Source organism: Botryllus schlosseri, chromosome 4 (genome assembly GCF_051294905.1).
Source record: "Botryllus schlosseri isolate E-star chromosome 4, Bs_hap1, whole genome shotgun sequence".
Lineage (NCBI taxonomy): Eukaryota > Metazoa > Chordata > Ascidiacea > Stolidobranchia > Styelidae > Botryllus > Botryllus schlosseri.
The window spans coordinates 12,014,449-12,042,443 of record NC_137239.1 but is presented as its reverse complement, the minus strand read 5'-3'; the positions used below and the strand labels follow the sequence as shown (position 1 = coordinate 12,042,443).

The 27,995-nt window shown below is 40.5% G+C and overlaps 1 protein-coding gene and 1 long non-coding RNA gene across 2 annotated transcripts in view; one reads left to right on the top strand and one right to left on the bottom strand.

The window, feature by feature from the left end:
* LOC145437050 (uncharacterized) overlaps positions 1-27,995 on the bottom strand; it is a 120,513-nt gene that overhangs the window by 58,785 nt on the left and 33,733 nt on the right. The gene's annotated exons all lie outside the window — the stretch shown is intronic.
* LOC145436792 (uncharacterized) lies at positions 5,803-7,425 on the top strand. Its single transcript, XR_013914407.1, has 3 exons — positions 5,803-6,453; positions 6,538-6,698; positions 7,363-7,425. It is a non-coding gene; the product is annotated as an uncharacterized LOC145436792 (long non-coding RNA).

The window sequence follows — 27,995 nt, the reverse complement described above, 5'->3', positions numbered from 1 at the left end:
ATGGAAATGCTCTGCTTTACGGGGTAAACCAAAATTGCATCGACAAGCTACAAAAGATCCAAAACATCGCTGCTCGTTTGGTAACTCGGTCAAGGAAGCGTGATCACGTAACGCCGATTCTTAGATCCCTTCATTGGTTACCCGTGAAATTTAGGTCTGAATACAAGCTTCTTCTGTACGTCTTCAAATGCATGGAGGGAAGTGCACCAACGTATCTTCGTGAGCTAGTGACAATGTATAATCCCGGAAGAGCGCTACGTTCTCAGTCCCAAATGCTCTTGTCAGTTCCAAGAGTTAGAACATCGACCTACGGTGTGAGAACCTCTTCTTCCTCGGCCGCCATTCTGTGGAACAATCTTCCAATTTCTATCAGACTATGTGACTCGCTATATGTTTTCAAACGCAAAATCAAGACCGTTTTATTCACACGAGCGTTCGAACTAGAGTAGTGTTCATTCCGCCCTACAACTATGCACTTCGTCTTTTATACATATCGTTTACTTTTATATTTTATTGCCTTTTATGTACAGCGCCCTAGTGTAGTAATGACATATTGTTATATTCGGCGCTCTATAAATTATTATATTATTATTTATATTCTTTATTCACAGTAAAACTGGTAGATACACACATAATCCGGGGAGCAACCTGCCCCCAAAGGAAAATGGCGAGATTGGAGTAAATTTTTAAAATTTCAGTAATACATTCAAATTGTTATTCCTATGCAATACACGGAGAAGTCAGATTACAGAATTGCAGCAGATGAAGAATTGGCAAGGGTTACAGAGCAGAGGTAGAGATGATTGAAGATGAAGAATCGAAATTACAGAAATTATGCTGTGATTCACAAGCGTAATTTTAGTCCAGTGGTGCATTCAAGGCCTTCCGAAGAATGTGCACAGTGCCCAATAATGTGATCTTTTGGATCATGTCGAATCGAACGTTACCCGGAATTTGTTGGATATGTCTCATGAGTTTTTTGCTCACGACCCCTGTAGCACCAATGACTATCGGTACAATGTTTATTTTGCATCGCCACATTTTCTCACATTCCATTTTGAGGTCTGCGTATTTGGAGTATTTTTCTGATTCTTTTTGCAGTAGGTTGTGATCAGCTGGGACAGCCAGTTCAATGAATAAGCATTCTCTTTTCTTTTTTAGTTTGACGATTATATCCGGGCGGTTGCTCCTGATTTCGCGGTCAGTTATAACTGGTACATCCCACATAATTTTTACTTGTTCGTTTTCTGTCACTGGTGCTGGGCTGTAATCGTACCAAGGCGAAGTGGTGATGTTAAAATGTTTGCATAATTCAAGATGAATGTAGTGACCAATCCTATTGTGTCTCCATGTGTATTCGGTAGCTGCAAGTGCACCACAGCCGGACATGAGATGTGCTACAGTTTCATTTTGGTTGTGGCACATTCTGCATTTGCCGTCCGTGTTTTGCTTCAGAATTCTTTTGCGATAGTATTTTGTAGGAAGCGATTGGTTTTGTGCTGCGAAAATGAATCCTTCGCTTGCCGGTTTCAGGCCAGAGCTGGATAGCCAGGTCCATGAAAGCTCGTCTACATGGGGCTGTGAAGTTAACTTCTTGTGCTGTCCATGAAGAGGCATCGACTCCCATATCGTTTCTCTCATTTTCAGCGTTGCATTTTTGTATCGGACTCGTGCTGCTTTTGCTATTGTTGTGGGTTTAGCAACAGTGTTTTCTGCAGTGTACAGGTTAGCTGTTTCCAAGTTGACTTCTCTGGCGTACTTGTCGTGACGATAGCTCAGAGATTTTGTTTTGCGCTGTTTGTCTTCCTGTGCAATGAGTTTGCAGTAAATGTTATCGCTGTTGTTGATGTACTGTGACAAGCCGATGATTTCTGTTTTGAAGGTTTGTTCAATTTCTTGTAGTCCTCGACCACCTTTTTTTCTGGGGATGTACAGTCTTTGTGTATCAGATTTTGGGTGATGCATGTGGTGCATTGTCATCAGTTTTCTCGTCTTTGTGTCCAATTTTTTAATTTCATCCTTACGCCAGTTCACCACACCAAAGCTATATCTCAAGACAGGCACTGCAAGACTGTTTATGGCATTAATTTTGTTTTTGGAATTGAGTTCAGTTTTGAGAATTGACTTGAGCCTGCTGATGTATTCTTTTTTTAGACTTGATTTCATTGCAGCATGTTTAATGTTGTCGCTTTCACAGATCCCTAGATATTTATAGTGATCTTCGGCATTCAATTCTGTTATGGTTTCGTCCATTTTGAAGTTCATGTCGCCAGTGCTGGTGGCTCTTCCGCGTCGTATGGTAAGTTTTGAGCATTTATCCAAGCCAAATTTCATTTTTATATCTTCCGAAAACTCATGAACAATTTTCATTTGGTTATTCAGGTCCGTGTCGGATTTCGCATACAGTTTCAGATCATCCATGAACAAAAGGTGATGAATCTTTTGACCTTCAGAATTTGCTGCTTTTTTCATCACGTATCCTGTTTCATTTTTTCTCAGCAACTCACTGAGTGGAGCTAAGCTGAGGCAGAATAGAAGTGGTGAGAATGAGTCGCCTTGGAAGATACCATTGCATATCTGAATTGTACAGGTTTCTGTTTCACCTTGGTCATGTTTGATCAACAGTTTTGTATGCCAATTTTTCATTGAATTTTCAATAAATCTGATGATGATCGGATTCATTTTGTACATACGCATTGTTTTCAGTATCCACGTGTGAGGGACTGAATCGAAAGCTTTTTTGTAATCTATCCATGCCATGCTGAGGTTAGTGTGTCTCCTCTTGCAGTTTTCAAGAATGGTTTTGTCAAGGAGCAGGTGGTCCTTACAGCCAAGGGCGCCTTCCTTGCATCCTTTCTGCTCAGGCGGTAGAAGATTTTCTAGGTGTTTGTAGCTTCGTTTTGCCAGGATTTTGGTCAGTGTTTTGTACATGGTTGTCAGGCATGTTATTGGCCTGTAGTTCTTGGGGTCCCTGGTGTTTTCATTTTTTGGAATAAGATAGGTGATCCCTTGTGTGAACCAGGCTGGGATCTCGTGCGAGCTGGTTGAGGATAAAAGCTCATTGTAGGTCACCGCTAGGTAATTATGTGTTGCAGTTAGTTTTTTTAGCCAAAAGTTTTTGATCTGGTCAGGACCAGCTGCTTTCCAGTTCAGTGAACTCCTTAGGGCCTCCTTGATTTCTTGTTTTGTGATTTCTGACCATTGTTGTTCTGGTGTTTGTAGATGGTCAGTGTGGAGGTCTTGTATCCAGTTTGCATTTGAGTTGTGCAATTTTTTGGTTTCCCATATTTTCTTCCAAAATGATTCCACATCTGCAGTGGCTGGTATTTTGCTGCTGGTAATTTTTTGATTTGACTTTTGTTTCATCATTCGAAAAAATTGTCCAGGTTTCCGAGCAAATAACAAATTTTGGCGATATTGTGTTTCTCGTTTTTTATATCGTTTCAATCGTTGTGCTTTGGCGCATATTCTCATTTTTAATTCTTCTTGCAACATTGTCACTTTTTCTGTTGACTGCAGTTTGGTTTGGTGCTCCAGTTCTATTCTTTTTACTTTATTTTTTACTTTGCGGGAAACATTTCCTTTTTTTAGTTCTGAGAGTATCGCAACGTCACACCTTAGTTTTGCGATTTTGTTTTCAATTCTGCGTTGCCAAGCTGGCGTATGCCTTCCCCTTTTTTTGTTGACAGTTCTTGGTATTTTGCAGTGCCTTTCTGAGATAACTGCCGCAGTGCTGTAAATGAGGTTGTTGATTGTTGTCAAGGGACATTGTGGTCTTTCTCCTTGTTTGTCATTTAGAGTTGCAGGTAGTATGGTTTCTGTCAAAATTTTGTTCGCTACTGCAATATCAGTTTTCAGTTTCTTTGTAATTTGTAAGTCAGGTAACTGCACTCTGTCATTTACATTCAATGTGGATTTCATGCGGTCGATGATTTGATTTTTGATCTCCAATTCTAATTCCGTGTCTATGTCGCCATCGTTAGGTGTTGTTGATTCATTCGGGTGCCCGGTGGTATTTTGTAATTCTACTTCTGCGATGTTCGGGTCATCAAGTGATTGTTGTGGGTTCAGGTCATCTTGGCCGAATTGCAGTTCCATTGCCTCAGAGTTTTCTATGTTTTTGTTACACATATCTCCCTCGATTTCTGCGAGTTCTTGTTCAGATAATTTTTGATTTTTTATTACACAACGTCTCATTGTTGCCAGGGTATTGGCAGTCATGGTTGGAGAGTTGTTCGTTCTCTCTTTCCATTTTTGAAAAGTTCCTTCGGTTACTCCTGCCGAGTTTTCAAATTTGGCTAAGAAGTAACATCTCATTATTTCTTTATACTCTTCTTTACTCCATCTGTGTCTCTTCTTTTTTTCTTTTGCAGCAGAGCTGTTTTGTGAGCCACAGTTCGGTGTTGCACAGGCGCCATGTTGAGAAATATCTTCTCTTTGGTGTTCCTGTGTGGTCGGAGTTGACGAGTCCTCTGGGGTCATCCGCTTGGTCCCACGGCGGGTACGTCCAGGTGCGATATATCCAGATCGTTTCGCAGGCATTCACAGCAGTGATGCGTCAGTTCAGAAGTTAGGTTAAGTTAAAGTAATTAATTAATTATTAATTAATTATTAATTAATTCTTAATACAACCAAATACTTATTATTATTATTATTATTATAAGCGACTGTAGGATTTCTGGCAATCCAAAAGCTATCTTCCCGATTACAGAAATTACTGAATCTGGTCTTGATCGAAAGCTACTGTTGCACCGATTCCGAAAATATAAATTTAAATAATGATCATGCACTGATCCACCTAGAATCTGTCCTCCAAGTCTGAAATATCGGCATTGTTCAGAACAATCGGGTAACCGCAATGCAATGGCCATAACAATGACTTGTTGCGACCCTCCGATTGTTCGAACAATGCCGATATTTCAGACTTGGAGGACGGATTCTAGGTGGATCAGTGCCTGATCATTATTTAAATTTATATTTTCGGAATCGGTGCAACAGTAGCTTTCGATCAAGACCAGATTCAGTAATTTCTGTACTCGGGAAGATAGCTTTTGGATTGCCAGAAATCCTACAGTCGCTTACGCAAAACAATTCTCCACTCCAGCCTCGGTGAAGCGGAACGAAGCTGCAAAATCGGTCGTTGCCGTTCCATGTTTAATTTCTATAGTCAAAACGGTTGCGCTCACATCTCTCCTGCACTGTCTTCGCCTGGTTCGGCATTGAATATACACACTTTTGTTGCCTGCGAGGCAGAGTCGAACCCATCACATATCGGTATCGGTGTTGCAGCTGTAGCTACTACAACTACCCAGTGTTACCATTCGAGGTTCGTGATGAAACACTAGATTTGCCTACTAAAATGTTTTAATCGACAAAACATACACTAGTTTTGTAATTTAGGTCAAATTTATTGAGTAAATCATGAACGATAAGGAAAATGAGCTGATCAACAACAATAACATAACGAGAATAGCCTACTCAGTAAATAGCAAAATCATCACGTTTTCTGCAATCTTTCGACATCTGACAATACTGTCAGGCAGTGGCGGCTCGTTTTATAGGTCAACTGTGGCATTGCTCTCCTCAAATTCTGTGCTATACCAATGATTTACCATTTATAGACGCACTGCAATCAATATATAACTTAATTACGGCAACAGTAGCACTATCTTATCCGTTTTCGCTTGTAAACGCCTAAGTGGGGCATATTACTCGTGCCCCGGTCGCACTCATAACAAGCTTCACCTTTCTATTCTCTTGAAGACTCTCAAAATAAAGAAATACCTATCATTTTCTGTAATGCACGATTTTCATTTTTGCTCACGAGCGCCGCCATTATGGTCAAGGGATGGCGGTCGGTGAATCTTGCTTCGTGCGCGCAGATGGCAGTTTTGGAATTGGTTTCGCTATTTATCTCCGTGGGTTGTCGATATGATGCAGTTCAGGGTATCGATGCTAAATTAAGATAAATAGCATGTTTATTATTAGCATGGAATCTTTTTGTTAGCGAAAAACAGCCGATTTCAGCCGTTTTACGAAGTTTTCGGTACTGGTTTGTGACAACTCACGAGAAGTCGAGAACATCATGGCATATCAGCTTGACTTCTAAGATAATAATAGTGCATATATATTTGTAAAATGGCTGGTCATAACGGATATATTTATGTAATTTAAATTAGTGAATTTATTCCTGTAATACAGTTTTATGTTTGATATGGACAGGTTGATTTCTTGCAAAGAACTTTTGCGATAAACAATCTGTATATTATACTGTATTGCCTGTGAGATAACAGACATGAATGCAGATGCGGGATCGTAGACTGTGACGGGAAGATCACACTATGTTTGTTGTGTTCTGAAATGCAACAACGACTAAGAAAGGCCATGAAACTATCTTTTCACATGAAGAAATGGATATAAAAAATTAGATCTGTGGTCGGGTTGAATTTTGAAGTGAGTAAATTACCAGAAGTGTTTCAATCCGATCATATTCTCTCCTGTTCTATTGTGATAATGTTGCTATTGACTTTTGCCTAGATAACTGGAAATACACGTGTTTGTGGGGAGCATTTTAATGACGAGGATTATAGACTGAAGTCTTGCGGACGTCACTATTTGAAAATTGGGGCAGTTCCTGAGATATTCAAGTGGACGAAGTCAACAACACCATCAAAAAGGGTGTTGCACAGGCATCAGAGGTGAGATCAAAGTAAAATGACATGATATGAGGCTACAAATTTCTTTCAATTCTTAACAATGACTGGTACATGGTAGATAGCCTAGGTCTCTTATGTGTGAGAGATTCCAATATGATTTGAAACTATTTCGCGAACTCGGCACATCAATTGGGTGGAAGGGAAAGTTCAATAACTACATGATACTGCCTTTCCAACTATATGTAGACTGTAGAGTGCATTGCAGCCAAAAATATAACTTGCACATAACTCAGTATCAGGAAATATGTCCAAGGTGTGCTTGGCCATTCTAGAACCGTGTAAAAGTATTCATGGTTATTATGATTAGTGCAGCAAAATCCCAAGCTGCTGTATCACCTGAACAGCGACAAACATTATGACCGAACATTATTAGTGATATTAGTGTGTGGCAAGCTGACAGACATTTTATCCAATTCGGCTCATTTGTTGTTCGGGTGATTGTTTACTTTGAATTTTTTTCTGCACTTGGTTATACCACCAGGCACCAGCACTAACTATTTAGTAAAAAGAACTCTAACACTTGAAAAACGTAGATGTACTCGAATAACTGCCATTGTTAGTTGATCGTAAATATACCGCAAGTCAGTAACTATAAATGTTTTCAATTCTGTCGGCATGTTATTAATGCATCTAACTGTATTTGCAGTGGACATCATACTCCAGAAGAAATTCCTGGTCCAAGTAGCACTGATCAGATTCCACATCTACAGCCATTGCTGGATCACGCGTATTGTGAAGAAAAATCATCTAAAGTAAAGGAATAATTCAGGATTTAAGTAACGAGCTGAAGAAGCTGATTTTGTGCACGATTCAAGGCATCCGATGATATATGTTTCCGTATTATTCTGGATTTTCAAGTTATGGGATTGGTTTTGAAGTTTTTGATATAGTATGGGATTGGTTTTAAAGTTTTTGATATAGTCAATAGTCAATATAGTGATCAACAGCTGCAACTGTTCCACTTTTATCAGCTGTTAAAAATTATCTCAGAAGTGGTATATTGAAGAATCTCAAGCAAAGGCAAACTCAAAAACTCTGCCATTGCAAGACGAACTGTTTTCATTTGTTTGTCGGATTCACCAAGGCTTTGGAGTGAAAGACCTTGGTGTTCGATTCAACTTGTCAACTGCATCTGTTAGCGGATTATCGATAACTTGGGCAAATTTTTCATATTTTACTCTTGGGAAATTGACAATTTGGGTGAGTAGAGAGAAAATTAGAGAACATATGCCCCAATCCTTCAGATGAGGGAACTATGGTAGCACACATGTTAATAATGCTTGATTGGTATCGCGCCACATGGCCTTAGTGGCTACATACACACAAGCTTGATTGGTATCGCGCCACATGGCCAAAGTGGCTACATAAAGTCAAGTCTGCTTTATATCGCTAATCCTTTCATTTTTTATCTGCTCAATAAACAAAACAAGTAACATTCAACAGTTCTGTTGGGTATTGTATATTGACAAATTTATCCGCCATTTGCTAGGAGTTAGCCAGTTATGCGCAAAGCTTATCCGGTACACAACGGAGTGAGCGGCTTGGTGTCCACCGTGGAGAACAAAGTCTAAACCCAGGTGAAATGAAAGATCTCTGGGTGGCCATGACCCTTTCATATCCCGCAAATGGGCAAGGTGTCCTTGACAGTTCTAGTTTTATCATCAGATTTCGAAATATCCTTGTCGATCATTGATGGTCCGTGTCGTTGTGGCTGGTCGATGAGGCACATCTGCACCTGGAACATAAAATACTGCAGCAGTATATGGTGCACTTGACAATCATCGAACTGGGGCAGTCAGGCAGTGCAACTGGGAACATTGCAATGACAGCAATTTTTAGTCATATTGTAAAGCTTCGTATTTGTTTGTTACTAAATAATTTCTTGATTTGACAATATGCAATATCAAGCATTGACCCCAACAACACTGCTGATACTGACATGCTCAAACTCATCAGGATCACAGATGATACTTGCAAAGTCACGAAGTCTAATTCTCAAAGCCAGTTAGGAGCCTATAATTTGAGTGCTTGAATAAATCTACCAAGGACCTCTGCTAGTATAAATTACAAAATGCCTCTAAAATCTCATATGTCAGATTCAGCGAATAATTTATAGCCTTTGCTATTTCCATTACCTCTCGATTCGCTGGCAATCCTGTCTACGTCGGCAAAACTGAACTCTGGTAGATCCGTCAACAACTAAGACAATACAAGCTCCATACATTGCTGTATAAATTGTTACTGTTACTAGTGACATCAGAAGAGAAGTCAGCAGCAGTTCAGTTAAAGCAAAAATACAGTCCCACGCTAAGGCTTCTCAAACAGCTATAATGAAGAAGTAGGGTCTGGATTTCACTAGCAATGACAGGAAATCAGGCATTAGTGGTGTTGCAATAACCAACAACTCATGCATTCGCAGTAACGCCGCCATAAAGGGAAAAGTACTTCAATATTTCTGCACACAATGGCAGCCTTATGGAGGCAAAATTACGACCGCCATCCCTTCATAGGTGGCGCTAGAGCGGTGAGAATCGTCCATTATCTTATTACTTTGCGATTTGCCCCGCATGTGTGACGTAACAATTTATCAGTATTTAAACTATGTTACCACATCTTATGCGTTGAATCGATCGCTGCTGCAGCATATCGAATTTCACGGTGTTTCGTAATATGATAGGTCTTGAAACTTGGTATGGTATGTTGTGATGGTGATATCTTACACTGGTCCAAGTTTCAGGGCTGCTTCTCTACGATTATGGTAGTAATTTCGTTTCCAAAGTAGAATGTGTGCTGATCCGTAATGTATCGCAAATAGATTTCACTCAAAAGCCGGTATTTATCTCTAGTTATTTTAACAATGTTTCATACCGATATCCGTCATGATTTGGCACGGTATGTCTTGCTTTTAGTTTAGAACAATGTGCCAAGTCTCAAAGTTAGCACTCAATGATTAGGGCCGTAATTTCGTTATCGAGTTTGAGTATATTGCCGTCAGTTTTATCCTCTCTCTGGTCACGTATGGAGATTTACCGGTAAAGCTGATCGAGTAAGGTGTGTTGGAAAAGGTAGGACCCAAAAACAAGAATTAAACATCTTCGGGCGTACCCGTTGGTATAATGACTTCGTTATATGATGATATTTCGTGACCTCCTATCTGCTATAACTAAAATATTGAAATTGCCCAAACTTACTAAACTAAAAGACGTAGGCCTACACGATTTCAAATTGGTATTTCTTTACTGGCATAAATAATGTTGCCTCGAGATGGCATTTGTCTTGTGGGGATCGGATCGCCAGGACAGGAACACTTAGGTGCCTATGGACAATTAAACAGATATGTATAGGCTATACATCAAAGTTTTCGGTCATCGCATGGGCAGTTTTTTTTCGGCCACAGGTCTTGTCGCTGCTGATCGTTCTGACACACTTCTCGGGGTCGAATGGTTCAAGGCCTGTAACTTCATATGTTTTGGTGTACTGTGGCGCGGTAATGGTCGACGCTCATTTCTTTAAATCATGCGTATTTTTTGTTGGGGGAAGGATACCGAATATTCAAGATATTTGAAAACACTACATCGCACCCGGCGCGAAAAAAAATTGAAAAAGTTGCATAAATTTTCAAAAAAATGCTCAATGATTCATGTTAATTCACGGAATAATTTTGGGCTCCCTTCGAGCTCGCCCCCCCTCCAATTGGGAGTTTGGGGTTCGGCATTTTCGGTCCCGACAAAGACTATGCTACGTTTGTATGACGTTGAGAAATCCGGGTAACTGCTGCGCACCTCAAGCTGTCTACCAGCATTAGATTGACACTTCGCGATTATGGAGTCGAGGTAAAATCTTATGGATGCAATTTGTCATCCCCGTGGTTTGGCACGAGCCAAAGAACCACCGTGATCATTGATATTTTTCCATGAATTACATGCCAGATTGGAACCAAAATAAGAAGTCTTAGCACTATCCCAACGTAGACTCTGCTTTACATCCAATTGTCCACTCCCCTGAAATTTTAGTCGCAGCTTTAGGTCCCTGCCAGATCTGATTTAGAATGATGCTGCAATATAGGATTTAGTGGAAGATTAAGATGACAATGGTAAATGATGTAGCAACTGCAGTGACAACGATTCCTCAACATTGTCACGAATACGAAGTAAACCGACGCCGTTTACTAAATATTAGCTAAACAACCACTTGGGTTGGAACAGAGGTGTGCAATTATTTTCTCCGCGGGCTGAAGCCGAAAATACTTTGGTGAGCCGATTCAAAAAATGTAGCTGTGTTCTCCAGCGCATTCGTTTTATTTCTAAATTGAAAGCAGTGAATTACACTGATAATACATGCTGCGCATTGGATGTACTGATATTAGGGAATGAGAAGTTGCTGTCATATTTCGAAACAATGCTAAAATGCTACCCTTTAAACTCTCTTTAAATCCCTATCCGCATTTTTCTATCAATACAATAAAATGTTTTTGGGTTATAACGCAGCTCATTGTCTTGATCGCTGACTTCCGAGCACCGTGTAGCTTGGCGAAATAGCCTTGTTGTGGAGCGAAGCTTACAGTTCTTCTGAAACTCGGCCTCCCTCGACCGAGTGTATGTCTTCGTGTTTATGTCATAATATCGACATAAATTATACTCCTGTTACACGGCGACCTGATCCGCACCAGCTACTAAAATGAACGGTTTACCCCCGATTTCAGACTTGGACAAACTAGTGAATTTTCAAAAAGCGCAACTAGAACTATAACTATAACTACTCAATTTTTAAGACTCGCAACTATAACCATAACTAGAACTACCCAATTTTCAAATCCCGCAACTAGAACTAGAACTAGAACTACTAAATTTTAAAAACTCGCAACTATAACTATAACTAGAACTAACGAAATTTAAATATCGGCAACTAACTAACTAACTAAAACACAACTAACTAAATTTAATTGTCAATCAACTCATTCATTTTTATTTTATTAGAATTCGGCGTTCTAGCCTTCCACATGAACGTCGGTACAACGAAATTACCGAAAAGTCAGACAGACAGAACTATTCTGTAATCAGTACAGGATAAACTAAACCATTTTCTGCAGCGGTTGTTGATTGCAGCGAATCAATATGAGTCGCGAAAATGTTTTTTCGTTGAATTTTGCCCTATTTGGGGAATACAAAATCCCAGCATGCGAGAAAGCCCTTTCACTGGGCGCAGATGTCGCAGTCATCCCAAGAAAATCTTTCGCCAAGTTCCGTAATTCTTGCAAGTCGGTCATATTCCGCCAACAGTTTAGCACATTCTGACCCAGGGGTAGTCGCTGTTCCCTGGCATACTTTTACACCTCAGACGGGCCGGATTTAACTTCAAGCGGACGAGACTGACTTGGAGGTAGAAAGTTGAAGAGTGAGAGTCTCGGTTTCCTGTGCGTTGGAGAGCCAGGAGGAGACAACCCAGGCAATTTCTGCAATTTCCTTCGTAAAGATACCTTGGGTGAATCCAGATCGTCTTCTCTCCAATTAGTAAACAACCTCAGCGGGAGATCGCGTGCGCTGCGCACTGTCGATTGTTGTAAATTTGCCGAGTTATCAGTGAACTCGGCATAATCAATGTATTAACTATGATCCAACAATGAGCATTTGATCCTTTGTCATGATCACATCAGTAACCCGCAGTAACCTCACTTGTCACGCGAGGAGAGTTCTCATCACGCAGGACACACGAGTGTTTTCTAGTTGTTCCGCAACTAATATTTTTTTGAAATGCGCAACTAAAACTAGAACTAGAACTACTGAATTTTCAAAATCTGCAACTACAACTAGAACTAAAACTACGCAATTTTCAAAATCCGCAACTACAACTCGAACTAGAACTACGCAATTTGCAAAAGCCGCAACTACAACTAGAACTAGAACTACTCAAAAAACTGTTAGTTAGTTGACCGTCAACTAACTAAATGTTTAGTTGGTACAAGTCTGTACACGGAGCAATAACTATGAATTGAAATTTTTTTGAGTTGACAGGCTTGAAAGCAGACTTGGACAACTAGAAATTTTCAGCTTTTCTGAATTAGATTGGAATTAGAATTAGAGCTAGACAATTATTTCCTAATTGGATTATAATTAGAATTAGAGCTAGACAGCTTTTTCCAAATTCCATTAGAATTAGAGCTACACAGTTTTTTCCGAATTAGATTATAAGTATAATTACTGAATTCACAAAAACTTGGAAATTGAATGAAATTGTGAATGGGAAATGAAGACATCAAAAATCAGTTCATATCAAATCACAGTGCATTCCAATAACCACGAGAATGGTTAAAGTCTGTACCCCAAGCTTTGCTCGTTTTGAACTATACCAGGGGTCACCGCAATCGCAGCCGGCGATCTGATTTGCTACTTTGGAAGAAAGCGAAATAAAGCATTTTGAAATGCTAAAATTGATTTCAGTTTCAAATTATCGCTGTTGTTTCAAAATAAGCTATCCACCTGTGCCCGACAACACTATTCCACACCAGCTCAAACGGCTTCGGCGATGGCAACAGCATTCCATCGGTGTAAGGTCAGCTGAAATCAATAAGCATATTGCCTTGATGTGCAATAGCCCAGACACTGCAAATACCGATACATTTAGAAAACGGCGTAGGACGTGTCTACAAGATCAACGTTTAGGATGAGATAGTCTTTCAGCAAGTAACATGTCTGGATAGCCGCAATATCGATTCATTAGTCGCTGGAAAGCGTTGTCGGGTGTCGTGCGCAGCTCATAGTTCAAAATAAACTGACGTTTATGATCATGATATTTCGTGTTGTATCTGTACTACTTTAATATTAAAATATTACTTCTTTTGTGGTAACCATATGCATCGCCCAGGTTAGTCGTCAGTACGGCGTTGTACTAACGTAAAGTTTAAAGAACTAGAATGTTGTTGTCGTTTGCAGACTACACGCTAGTAAAGCTACCATGCTATTACCAGGCTATTACTCTTCACAATCACAGTAATTACAATGACTGTACGTGCGGTGTAAGTAAGGCGATGGCGACTTGGCACTGGCTTTTCTCGCTCGAGAGGGACATTCATGTTAACTCGCTGCAAAAAGGCCCGGACAAAGAGGCATTTTCAGGAAAACAATAAATTAGATTAGAATTAAAATTAGAGCATAGGAATATTTCACAAATTAGATTAGAATTAGAATTAGAGCATAAAAATATTTCACAAATTAGATTAAAGTTTGGTTACTGACATTTTGCTCTAATTTTGTAAAATCACACAACTAAAATTATCTAGTTGTCCAAGTCTGTTTGAAATTAAACGAATTTTTGGTTCAGTTTATACAGCCTATGGTTTTATTCCACGCAGCAACATTAAAATGTAGGTTTAATGTTTTGAATTCGAAGCAACTTTTCGCGGGCCGCACAGAATAGCTCCGCGGGCCGCATTTGGCCTGCGGGCTGCACTTTGCCCCGGTCTGGGTTGGAACGACAGAAGCATGCAACTATGTGGATCTCTTGGAAGTGATGCTTGCGAACTTTCTAGGATCAAGGATGAGATGAGCATGAAAATTCACTATCAGAGAGGTATCAAAATATAGCCGGAATACTCACATGATGGCAGATTACTGCCTGCGCCTATTCCGAAACTGTCACCATCAAACTCGTATAAGACAAATGCCCTGCAGATGACTTCCAGCTAATTTGAGTTAATAATCAGATTTGCATCTATGAACTTCACTAATGTACATCCTGAGATGGATATATTTCTCTGTGAAGCGCTGAATACTCATCGATGAACAAAAATATTGCTTTCTTGTTCATTTCGTCTTTGTCTACCAATTGTCGTCTTGTTGTAGGCTCAGGTATACTTGGATTGTTGTTACCGAATAACTGCTAATTATTGTTCACATCCGATTAAAATATCAATAAATGGGGCATATTTGTGCTGGATATATGGGAAAAAATAGATTTATGCAGCACAGCGTCGTTTAGCTGATCTAATGGTGACTTTAACTTTCGCATATTCTGGTGGTTTCGGTGCCCACAGACTCACTAAATCATTTAATATTTGCAGTTGTGATAAAATGAAATCTTGTTTAAATGAAATAAAAAATAAATAAATTCGGTGATAGCTTGATAATTGAGCTAATTTCCAATAACAAATACCATTTTCGAGGTCAGCGCCCCTGATTTAGGCTAAAATCGTTCTCACCTTCCGTGATGAATTATTTTTTGTAGGCCAGTGTTATTGCCTGTACTTCACCACTATGGCATAATGAAGCCTGCAATATGACGTCATATGTTCGTTTTAAAGTTTGCATTCATTCAGAACCCTGCAAAAGGTTTGCACGATCCCCAATAATTAGATAGGAGCCCGTCCCAGACGGTTAATATAATAATCTTGATTTTGATTTCATTAGTACATTCATTGTAACATTAATTAGTCGAGTGATAATTCCAATAATCAAATCTAAACCCGAAAAGACCAGCTGGAAGTTCGACCTCTGTCCCATAGTCTTTAATGTAACCCTCAAAATACGTGTGGCGCTAGATCATGAAAATTTTTGATTAGTGGCATTGGAGAAAAAAGGTTATGAACTACTGCTCTAAAGGGATTAGAGTTTAAATACAGGCGCTGCATGTTGAGATGAAAACAATCTTCAAGTTTTGTACTGCAAACCCGATGTACTGTAGAATTTATAAAATACACAGAAAGTCAAGTTACGTAGCAAATAAAATTGGTTCGGTTTCGGGAACTTATCATGTGTGCTGCTATAGTTAGATTTTTTTGAATTTTTTTTAGCAGACTGATGTAATACAAGTAGTCAAATATTCGGAGGTGATGAATACCGAAGTACTTCTAATTTGTCAAAGCATTCAAGTAAGTGGTTGAATTTTTGCTTTATTCCACTTCTACTAAGCAGTTTTGGGATACGTATACATCACATCTACAAGTGAGATTGTCATAACGGCCAGGTGTAATACCCTCTGCATCACAAACACGGAATAAATTTTCGAATATTGGGATTGGTCATTTTGTGTAAGTCGTGATTATGCACCCAGCAAGTTTGAAAGTAGCATCTTCTACTTTTACTTTGTAGGAGTACTTTGCTAATCTTGATTTTCTACTTCGAATACAAGTAGTTCTGACATCTCTTGGAACTCGGTACTTGCCTCATAGGCGCCGTGTTACGAGGTGGCGGTCACCCCATACAATAACATTAAACGCCCGCCGTGTGTGGCGAGATAGCGCAGTGGTATAATCCGCGGCTGCGACACCAATGGGTGCGGGTTCGCGTCCGACCAAGGTCGACTTCAGCATTCCGATGCCTAAGTGTTGGAGGTTTACCTAGGCTCCTCCTCGCCACCTCATCCGCGTAAGCGGTGTTTTACAAAAAGCTTAGAGGCGTGCTATAAGTCGGCAGTTACGGAAAATAATAAACAATATCGGCCTGGCGTAAATGACCATAGTAGTCGACAAACACCATGAATACCACAAACAAACAAACTCCGCCGTCTGCAATTTCAAATCATCAGCGCTCTCAATCAACGAGTCCGTGATAGCGCGTAAATGCCAACTATTTAGCATTAACCGATACGCGCGCGAATAATTGAATACGCAGGTTCGTTGGCGACGACGAGCTAGTCCTTAAAACGCCCCAATAAATTGTAATCCGTGATTGGTAATCAGTAGGGCGGTTTTTTTTTTGACATGTCAAAATTTGTCAAAATTTTGTCAAAATTGTAGCGTTAGGTCAAAATTTGTCAAAATTTCTCATGATGTCAAAAATTTTTTGACGCCTTCATTTTGTTTGTATCGTAGATTTTGCACTGTCGGTGAACTTATAATTTGATATTTTACTGCTGTTAGCCTATTTTATAGGCCTGCCGTTGCAAACGGCTAATCGTCTGCTCATTGTGAATCATAAACGGTCAAATAAAACAAATAATAGGTAGACATGGTGTTATATGGTCAACGTACCGCAATATCCTAACTGAAGAAAGACTTCTTGTGCATTGCATCATTCTTATATTAAGAAGCGCATGATGAAAATTTGTGATGTAGACAACATTGTCAGAGCGAAGCAACACGGTGTGTCAGCAGCACCAGCTGTGTACGCACAACTTGAGTGTTGTCAGCCAACAACTGCTGCTGTTGAACATCCTTGGCAAGCTTCTTAGTAAGGACGTGCACTTTCTACCCAAGAATGTAGGGAAATATCTCTCGTTGTACTACAAAATATTTTAATTATTTCTACCATAATACATATTGTAACCACTGGAATTCTTCATAGGGCCAGATTTCGTTAAAATATTGTTTTTTTCATGTACAAAGTTGCCTGTTTCTAAGCCAAAAACGCTTTTTCTGGCCAAACTACTTCGTTAGGACAGTCAGATCCAACCAGAAATGAAGATAAGTGGTACAATTTTAACATTATGTAGGAAAACACCTAATTTGCATACGTTAGGTCAAAATTCAGTTTTTTCAGGTCAAAAACAGTCAAAATTTGGATTTTTTATGTCAAAATTTCCTTTTTTTTAGGTAAAAAAAAACCGCCCTAGTAATCAGACAATCGAAGCAACATAGTTTACTACGTCGATTTCGACACGCTTGCGCTGAGAAGCACCATCTTCTCTCTTAACCAGACGAGCTAACTTGTTGTATTTGCGCCCATATTCGCAAAATAATTCTTGAGTTAGTTCCGTGATAGTCTCTTTAATTGGAGGGTTGGAGCTAGAAATAGAACAGTGTGTTTGTATAATGTATATGCCTGCGAATTGGAAGTCATTCCTGCGAAAAGTGCGCATATTCATTACTTTAACAAGGCTTTGCCAACTTTTATCGGAAAATGCAACAATGCAGCTCAAACGTCGTTATAATGTGCAAACAATTGTCGCGAAGTCAGACTTGGAACCCAATTGTGCTGTACACATGTTGAGGAATTACTGATTAGATGCGCGCTTTCTCGTTTGCTATCACCTGTAGGCCACTAATTCTTGTATGCTTTATACACTCGTATTCCCTCGGTGTCACTTGTCGGTGTTTTACTGCGCATTGTGCAGTGCACGGCGTTGAATTACGTTGTTAAAATTGATGCAACACGAGATTCTCGGTGGCGCAAATTCTGAATTTCTTCGATTAGTTTGAACGGGAACATTCTATCTTCCAATAAACTTCATTGTTGGACGGACTCAATCGAGAGCAACCTTATCGCGAATCGAATTTAAAACCTTTGGGATATATATTTTTATTGATGAGGTCTCGGCCTGCGCCCATATTGCTCTTACTGCAATATCACGTGGATAATTAAAAGCGCACCATTTTGCGATCAAATTCGACAGCCTGATATTAATCAGCGCGTTGTCGGCATAAAAACCCCAGGTGCGTAGCCAGGGAGTTTCTCATTTATAACTAGAAATCCCGTCCTTTTCGAAATGCTAATTCACTAATTCGTATTATCGATACTGTATACTGCAAATTAGCGAGAATCATTGTATGCGAAATGAGACTACATCTTGAATCACAAAAAGCAGGTATCCCTGGCGGACAAATGGACTCCATCCTCAACAACATCCGAGCTACACTGCGTTACTATAAAGAAAAGCGAACAGAAGGATACCTGATGACAATAGACGCCAAAAAAGCCTTCGATAAGGTAGACCACTGCATGTTGTTTGAAATTCTTGGAAAACTGCCCATCTCGCCACAGACCCTAAATGTCATACGGGCAATATACAACAAACCGATGGCTACGATAGAGATAAACGTCCAACAAATAGCCAACATAGCATACACGAGAGGCATCAGACAAGGATGCCCTCTCAGTATGACGCTATACGCCATCAGCGCAGATCCTATGGCCCGTAGAATCAACAACAACAACTCGATAAGAGGAATACGTATTGGAGGAATGTACCACAAGATCGACCAATTCGCCGATGACGTCACCCTATACCTATCCGACATAGACTCAATAACGCAAGTGCTAAGAGAATACTCGAGCCTGTACCAAGCCACTGGGCAGGAAATCAATACCGAAAAAACCGAGATCCTACCCATGAACCCTAAATCCCACCAACGACTAAAAGATTCCAGGCACGCCCACTTCGCAAAAACAAAAATTAAAATCCTCGGAATCCACTACGGGGAGGATGCGAATGGAACAAATCATGACAACCTCATAAAAGAAGTAAGAAAGCAGGCCGCCAACATCAAATCAAAAAAGCTATCATGGATCGGGAAAATACAGGCAATCAAGGCATACATAATGACAAAAATAACTTACATATACTACAATATTCAGATCACCGAACAACGAAGAAAAGAACTGGAAAGGATAATCTACAACATCCTGTGGAGTCCGGAAAACTTGGAGCAGAAATCGAGAATCACTCTAATTAGACCCAAACAGCACGGGGGAATAGGATTCCCGGACGTGGCCAGCACAATACATGCCAGGAACGCCAAGCGCATACAAGAGATCGAATCTATTACAACACCCAGTGAGATATGGCACGCGGAAGCAATCCATAATATGGGGACCAGGGTGAGGTCTATAAACAATAACCTCTATAACAACTTATATACCCACAGATACGCGCCCTCCCGAGACTGGAAGAAGGAAATAGACTCATACGAGTCACTGAGAGGAGAAAACACACAAACGTGGAAACTGACCCAAAAAGAGATATACGTCGCACTAATTCGAACCAAAGCGCAACATGATGACCAAGAAACACCAAATTGGAAGCAAATATGGTTATACGAAGAGGCAATCAAACATCAAATATCAAATATTCAACGGGTAATATCCTACAGAATGAACACTGAGGCATACTTTTCAGGTGCAAGAAAAAACCAATCTGGATGGGCCAAGAGAAAAGACCAGGTCCTCAAAAACGATTGTAAATTCTGCCGTAAAAACCACGATACCATGTATCACATCTTCAACGCATGTCCAATTTATAAAAAGATATTCTATATCGTCAGGGCGGACATCGAGGACGTAATCGCAAACATCATCAACGTGTCCATAGAAGAGATTTACCGAAACATCTACACGGGACCACATAAGAAGATCATCATCACAACCTTCATGAATATGAAGACCGAAATATGGATATGGAAGATGACGCTCGATAAGAAAAATGAATACGCAGAAGACGCGAACACCGAAATCGAAAACATAAGAAGACGCCTATTATCGAAAACCAGACGACAGCAAAACAGAAGTTGAAAGAACGCGAAAAACTGTCGAAAAAAAAAGTCGAACCACAAACGCGCGCGCGAACGCCAAAATATCCGATATATGTAATACGCATATCGCGAGAATAATGTAATTTGATTATTTTCACCGCAATCTCAAACCATGACGCCAGACTATCACCACTTCTATCTTATTACATCTCATGCATTCATGTATATATATTGAATAAAAATGCGCACCTATACAACCCCACCCCCCACCCCCACCCAAATGCCCCAAACACCCCTTGCAGCCACCATACAGAGAGCCCAAGACCACTCCGCCCCATAACCCAACCAACAGTTGACTCTAAACCTGAACCACCTCAAAGCTTAGCAAATCCCGAACAGAAAAACCCGGACCACGCCCTCTCCACTTGCTAAGTGAAAGAATGAGCGTCATCCTTTCAAAAATAGCACATCCACCCATACCCCACAAGACAACCCCCATCCCAAGATACGTATATCATTTATTGTAATATTGCACTTCTGTACTTATGAAAATAAACCACTAAACCAGTATTCGAGTATCACTCATTATGACGTCACAACAACATGTACTATGTTAAAGTTCAAATATGTACCTTTTATGCCACTACAAGGAACATAACGCGTGTTATCCATCACATTAAAGATACTTTGGTATTTTTTCAACCATAACGATTTCATTGCACTTCTTGACAATGTTGCGGGTTGATCATGACTTCGGAAATGTGTTATTTCCAGTAACGTTCGTAGCTTTGCGATATGTCTCGTATGCTGCGACACGGCCAATCAAGGTTTCAGGCTTTCTCAGTGGAAAATAGTGTCAAAACTATAATTATCGTTAGTAAATTAACTTTCAGTTGCGAGGAGCGTATAATTTCAGTACTCGAAAAAATCGTGTTTTACTACTCGACTCGAATCATCCAAATTAATACTCGATTCAGATTCGAGTACTCAAATCATTATGCCCAGCCCTACTAATCTATTCAATCCGGTTTGAACAGCGATATGCCTTGCGAAAGGCAAAGGACGTGGCTTTTTAAATACGGGCTTGGCATTAGGTTTCAAGTAAACTGTCACCTTGTCTAGGTGCATCGTCCTAATACATTAGAGAAAACGGAGGGAAATTTGGACTGAAAAGATACCAATTTGTCATTCGAATCACAAATGTCAATAGTATTACATGATTGCGACTTGACCATCTGCGAGGAAATTGCATCCAGAGCAGACGTTCCCTTAGCGGTCATGGAGAAAGCAACGCTCCAATCGAGACCAAAAGTGTTTTGCACTCGGTGTTTGTCGAGAACTACCAATTTTAAGCCAACTCGAACCTCGGAACCCACTTGCACGGTTCCAGGGCAAATACCTTTCACTTTTAGTGGCTTGTCGCCGTACGCTACGAAAGAGCAATGGTATGCTGAGAGTTTCGGAGAGCCCAAAGTTTTGTGCCCAGTCAATCCCACCATGGCGGAGCGTGCACCAGTGTCCCACTGTGTCGGCAACGGAATACCGTTGATGCTGGAGTTGATACAGAGCTGGTTTCCTACACGTCGATATAGTTGATCGATGTCGAAGGAGAGGGGCGGCACTGAGCAGAAATTGACGGATGTGACCTGTTGCGTGATACTAGGTTTGGTAGACATGCACACAGGTTTGATATGACCTTTACGACCACATTTCTGACATACTGCATGTCGATATTGACAGTCATTTCTCTGGTGATCGATGAAACAGCGGCTGCAGGATTTCAGTCTTTCCGGGAAGTTGCCCTGGATGGATTTGGAAGGTATTTTCCCCTTCTGATATCTTCCCGTCATTTTGTTGACGATGGAAGTGTCTTTACTGTTACTCTCGCCCTGGATAACCCTATCGTTTTCATCGTCCTCACGTATGTTGCGGTTACTTTGAGAGCATCGTCAAGGATGGATTGCTTTGTGTTAGACCAGGGGTTCTCAGCACTTTCTTGGCCGTGGCCCATTTTCCGGTTTGAAAATGTGCTGTGGCCCACCTCTTATCTTGGAGTCATAATCCTGTTCAAGGCGTGGCAATCGACGGCGCTGATATGCCTATTTCTTTGAAATATGCGCATTTTTCTCTTAATTTACTGATGATATTTAAATATAGACCTTGCGACCTATGAACTTGCGCGAAGCGCGACGAAAACTTTCATGTCTAATAATTATCCTCCAACAAACGGCCAACGAAATAATCTTTGGCCCCTTCCAGCTCCCGCAGTTGGGGGTTTGGGTGCTGCAGTTACGGCCCTGGTAGATCATAGGCTATAATATGATGGTCCGCTGCTCCATTCGCATCGCGAAACAATGATCTAATCCAGTGGTTCTCAACCTTTTTCGCCTCGCGGACCGGTCAAATTTCAAAAAATGTCTGGCGGACCGGTGAACTGTCAATATTGAAATGAAGCCAAAATGTAAAGCATGCAACCATCTTTGGCAATTACGTGATGCTAGTGAGTGGCATTTAGCGGGTATTCATCGTATTTAATTATATTCATGATGGCATCCACGTGATTTTATGGTATAGTGCATGAGTATGCTGAGTCGAGGTAAAATTACCTTGTCCGGATAAACGTGCTACCGCCGAGAGTCGTTTACAGTCTTTCGCGCCGAAGGCCGTGGGTTTAAACGGCCACGCCAACTCCAATAATATTCTTCTCCTTGACTATATCAAGAGAAGAAGCGTTTCGGAGTCGAACCAAGCACCTTGTCTGGCTGCCTTGTTGATTGCCCACTGCTACCAGACGCAGGCTACTCTGGCAACTACGAATACCATGCGTGCCGCAAGAAAACACATTACCGCAGCTATACCGGCTATCCGCAAATCCGGCCGAAAAAGCACTTCGTCAGCCCACCCCCAAAAACGTTGGTCTTGGGGCCCCCACATGGCGATAAGCCAAACTTCCGGGGGCTACGCCCCAAGACCCTACACTTAGTTGGATGTTTTCACCTGTAGCCTACTTGTGATCAGATCCATTCTATTTAGCGTAAGCAGAGAGTTTACGTAGCTCATCGCGACAATAGCGAAAATTTTCGATCATTCACGACTGTAGCGGTTTTCTCGCGGCCAAATTTTTGGCCCAAATTTCGTAGTCCCATATGTTAACCTAAACTTCATTATGTGTGGATACGTCGTGGTGTGGTAATGGCTGACGCCGAAAGGCATATAGATCATGCGTATTTCTCGGAGAAGCAAGACATTTAGGGACACCAAATCGTGCAAAGCCCCACAGGAAATTGAAAAATGTTGGAAAAAGTTTCAAATAAAACACTATGATTTATATTCATTTGCGAAATAAGTTTGGGCCCTTTTCAAGCTCGACCCCTCTCCAATAGGGCGGTTTGGGGTGCCCCAGTAATGGTCCTGCACAAAATAAACGAATCGAAAACCAATGATCAAACTGCGCTGTTTAGCGATGAGTGAGCTCGTATCTGTTCTGTATTCGTCGCTCGCATGTCGTCAAATAAAACGTCTTGAACTTTAACTCAAATCGAACATGTTTCAAGCCCTAATGCTACCTCACGAAATTTTGATTCAGTTTAAAATTAGATGTTTTATTTATTTTATCAAAGGACAAGCCTTCAACATTGCATCTTGAAATTAAAGTATGAAATTGTAATATACCTCGCGGACCGGCAGGAATGTCGTCGCGGACCGGCACCGGTCCGCGAACCGGCGGTTGAGAATCACTGATCTAATCCACGCATCCGCTAAGTGATCGGGATTTTAGTTCCACTGTTGTGGGGAATAATATAATCATTCTGGGTCAGCTTCATGCAGTTTATTGGTGAATAGGGTACTACAGAGAAGTGGAGAAAGATTTATTTAATATGCATGCTGTACAATTGCACATTGTATGTCTTGTACCAAACCAACTGAAGTTGCGATGTCAGAATATTCAATCCAATGATACAATCAATTCATGTCACTCTTACATTATGTACATGTGATTTCCAGGGCGGACATTTTGAACCGACTCCAAAGATTATTTCGTACCGCTAAATCCTCAATCCATTACGATTCGTTGCGGTGGTACAGATACCTCCACCAGAAGTTGCTAATAATTTGCAATTATGGCTATTTTGTTCTTACAATAATAAGAATACATTAAATCTATATATACCTCAATTACACTTCATTCCGAGTTTATTGCACACTGCTTTTAACGGCATACAACATATGACCCTGCCGGATTACTTGGTTACTTCAGCATTACCTTCCAGTTATTATATACTCGAAATTATATTAGTTGCTGTTAGCCGTAGGTTGTCTTGGCCAGTGGAAAAAAGCCGCCATTTATCCCTCCCGTTTTCGACTTGAACATGCTGACTCCATACGTGCCACTACGTTTCATCAGAGTCGGATGAAAAACTTTACGTAGCCCACGTATAATTAGATAATATGAATATATTTTTAGCGATTAAAATAACAAATATAACCAAACTTACATTTATTCTAAAATTTTCTAACTAGCTTTGTGGTCCACCTCAAATGCTCCTGTGGCCCACCAGTTGGCCATGGCCCACCCTTTGAGAACCCCTGTGTTAGACAATGCCGTCTCACATCCGCGTGCAGCGTTTCGTTAATGATGAGATCGCGCATTAGCTCATCAACGTAGCTCTGATTACATCGTTCTCTTGAGCACGTCAAGTTGCAATCCTTCGACATTCCGCCTGGAGTAGCGATCCAATCGGCATACGACTGTCCCAGCTGCATTTTGCAATTGTAAAATTCGTACCTGGCTGCTTGCACATGAATTGAGTCCTTGAAGTGTGTAGACAACTTCTCAGTCAACGCGTCGAAGGATTGCGCACTGACATCAGCAGCACCAAACAAATTACGTAGGAGCGAATAGGTTTCAGGTCCGACCCATGAGAGTAGACAGGCTGTTTTTTTCTCCATGTTGGAAATGCCGTAAATCGCTAGGTGATGGTTGAATCTTGGAAGATATTGGTTCCATTTCTCCTTTGATTTTACGAAAGAATCAATCTTGGGAGCAGTAGCTTCAGATGTTGACGCACCGGGATTCAACCTCTGCGCTAATTGCGATATGGCTTCCTCATGCTGCAGCTTTTGCTGTGCTATATCTTCTATGTGCTGTGCGCGTTGTTGCTTCAAATCTTCTCCGTGGCGAGCATTTTGTTGCTTCATGTCTTCTTTGTGCTGTGCCATCTCTCCTGTATATACTGATTTCATATTACAATAACTCATACGGCGAGGTTGCAATATGAAATCAGTATATTATACAGCAGAATAACTTCAAGACTGGCGACACGATCCAGAATGCAGTTAAACGAAAGACCAGTAGACAACATAACACAGGGTATAAATTCGAAGCACGTCAAACGAGGAAATAATGATTGGCGGTAATTACTAATCCTAGACGAAAAAGAGGCAAACGATACCAACGTAAAATGCACGAAAATAAAAAATATGATAAATTATTTTCCACCCAGCAATGAAAAACTATGAAAGGACTGCATGTATATATGTATGTGTGGTACGTAAAGATCTGGAGGCCTTTTGCAAAGGCAGCTTGTTATTTTTGGGATTTTTCAGATTTTATTTTGGGCAGTTTTGGCATCGACAGGATTTCATATTTGTATACTTAGGTCACAACAGAAAAATACCTATTCATCGAGCTACATCCCTAATTGATAGATGTCATTTACTACCCGGGTTGATCAATCCACAGAATGTCGCAAATTCAGATTTCAGTATTCGAGTTTTTGGTCTCGCCCCAAGATTATCATTTGCATTACATAGATCCCTTGGACGGTAGACCGGGGCCTTCCGAAGGATTCACAGACCTCGATTTGCGAGGTTAGCGTTACGCACTTGTTTTGTCGCTTCATGCAGACTCATTTCAATAATTGTTGACATTTGAATCTAAAACTTTCATAAAAATCTATGTTTTCAAAAAGCCTTATTTTGGGCATTTTAAAATCTTTATTTTTGGCAGTTTTGGCATTTGGTTAACACGGCCTGAACATGCACCCTTGGCGATAGTCGGGAGATTCGCGAAAGGAATCATTCTGTCTTAGCGGTACTAATGATAACAGCCCTAATCGCATGGTTTTGACGCATGAACGATTTAGCAAGCTAGATTTCAATACTTTTCAAAGCCACAACACTTAGTTTCAACGAATCGAAACTTTTTGAATTCTTTCTGTCATTTGGACAACACTCCCAACTTCCAAGTATTACAGTTATTCTTCGCACTTCGCGCGATTCGGGGCGGCGATAAGTTTCAAATATGGGAGTGTCTTTGTTAGCTGAGCCCACATTGTATATGCAATGCACAGAGGAAACTAATGCGCCCCATATAGAAATACCGATTTGGAATCGTGTGCGTCTCACAAAATATTTTTCTTGTAAATTTGGGTGATTCCAATAATTTTTACTATACTAACAATCCTGATGAGAGGTCAAGAAATAACAACATGCAACAAAGTGGTTGATAACAATGGTGTGGCCACCTGAAGTTGGATCACAATTAATTAGTTACCCTAAATTTTCGAAGACATCCCTTCCATCAGCTCTATGGGTACATCTGACAGGGTTGTAATGATTCGAGTCAGACTCGAGTTAGGATTTTTTGATGACTCGGCTTGACTCGAATCATTTTCTCAAATTACGGAAATGACTCGACTGGACTCGAGTCAATCGGTGTATTGACTCGACTTGAACTAGAACCAAGTCATATGACTCGAGACTCAGACGGCCAAGACCGACATTTCATTGAAATGTCGAAGAACGGTAAAGTGATCACCCTATTGGGAATTTGTCTATTGGTACTAGTACTTGAAGATGCGACCAGAAACTAAGGAAAGTGTGGAAAATTAATATATTATAAATGCCAACCATTCGATATCACCAAACAGAGTTGTAAAAGTGGGTTTATCAAGTCTTTAACTGGAAACTGAGCAGTCAATACAATGAATTGGACTCGGACTCGAGTCATAATACCATGGCTCGGACTCGATTCTCTGCATGATGACTTGAACTCAGACTTGACTCGGTGGTGAATTGAAAATGACTCGACTTGACTCGAGTCAAAATTAAAAAAGTGAGATTGACTTGTGACTCTGAGCTTTGTGACTTGGTTACAACCGTGACATCTGATCTCATGGGCGGAGAAAAGTTAAGTATTTGATAGTAATATGGGTAGGCTTACCATGCGTCCCGTTTTAGGCGGGATTGTCCCGCTTTTTAACGTCTTGTCCCGGCGTCCCGACCAGTCAGCCAAACGTCCCGCTTTTTAAGGCCGTAAGGTACTGCTGAACTAACAGAATTTTCCAAATTTTTTTTATTGCAGAATCCTAAAGTATGAAACTAGTTCTTTTCAAAAATGTATTGCTTTTGTCTGATTTCGAATTAGAAGTATGGTAAAATACGATTTGAAATCAACCATTTTCGTAGAAATTCACCCCCCATACAAGTTCATTTATTTAAACTCACTCAAAATTGTTATAATCCCTCTGCCGTAAGCATTACCGGTATTTGCTACAGAAAAGGAGTGGCTAATACGCCCTACCTACATCTTTACCACCCCTGACGACGTGAGATGCTATGGTAGAGTTGCTTTGGACTGAGTCATATTCATGCTACTATATTATTACCCTCAGCTTATGCTCTAAATTATTTTGTTAATCTTATTTCCTTATTATGACTTTACCTTTATTTATACTTTATCTTCCCATAAGAACTCTTTATCCTATATACTCCCAGATTTTATGTTACATAATATCTACCCAAAACACCCATGCTTTGAATTCTTGTCGGTAGGGTCAAGCCCGCCTATGACAGCTTACGGATGAAGATCCTTTGGCTAAAACACCAGAATGTTTTGTTCACTAAATTCCTACCAATATATATATCTTAAATGTATATATTATATCAGTGGTTCTCAACCTTTTTCGCCTCGCGGATCGGTAAAATTTCAAAAAATGTCCGGCGGACCGGTGAACTTTCAAAATTGAAATGAGGCCAAAATGTAAAGTATGCAACCGTTTTTTGCAATTATATGGTGCTAGAGAGTGACATTTAGA